The following is a 715-nucleotide window of genomic DNA, read 5'->3' as shown; positions in this document are numbered from 1 at the left end:
TTCTGCTGCGGATACCAGCTGTATGGTGAGTGTCAGGTTCGTTGTAAAAAGTGGACCAAAACGCAGCGGGTATATGAATACTCATCTTCTTTTATTAGAAGGAAACCAAAACAAAACACTTATACAAACGCAATGACGAAAAACAGTCCTGTAAGGTGCTCTGACTATACAAGGAACAACTATCCACAAAACCCATGGAAAAACACCCCTACTTTCTCCCACCCGTATTTGATAGATTATTATTCCAATTTATCTGTAAATCTGGTTTTAACGCCAATAAGGATTTGTCTCGTTTCCGATTGGAGGAGGCTGGATGACCACGTGATTTCGGATCCTACCAATGTGTTACTTTGTAACAGTGAAAAGTGTCTACTGATAAGAACAGATACTACACTTGATCTTAGCCAAAAGGCCGAGAAGCGATACCGCAATGCTTTCGGGAGGAAGGTGCCGTTCTCGGACACGCTGCAGTCTGTGCAACTCAGAGGACCACCTGTTCCGTCACTGCCCGAAGGCAGCCCCCTCTTACGCCAGAGCGGTGAGCGGGAAAAGAGCGGAGAGCGGGAAAGAAGAGGGAGAAGGCATGGAACTACGCGCCATTGAGGAGGTGGTAGACGAGCTCGTGACGGAGAGAGAACGGCGGGAGTCTGAGGAGAGCGGGAGAAAGGCGCCATCATCTCGCGAGGAGAGCGGAGAGGCGGACGGGAGTTGGAAC

General features: G+C 49.1%; 1 pseudogene; it reads right to left on the bottom strand.

Annotated features, from left to right (window-relative positions):
- Positions 1 to 304: 304 nt before the first annotated feature.
- On the bottom strand, positions 305 to 424 carry LOC115197816 (uncharacterized; annotated as a pseudogene).
- Positions 425 to 715: the final 291 nt, after the last annotated feature.

This window comes from Salmo trutta, chromosome 7 (genome assembly GCF_901001165.1).
Source record: "Salmo trutta chromosome 7, fSalTru1.1, whole genome shotgun sequence".
Taxonomy (NCBI): domain Eukaryota; kingdom Metazoa; phylum Chordata; class Actinopteri; order Salmoniformes; family Salmonidae; genus Salmo; species Salmo trutta.
The sequence above is the reverse complement of the archived record's forward strand: the minus strand, read 5'-3'. Positions and strand labels throughout refer to the sequence as shown.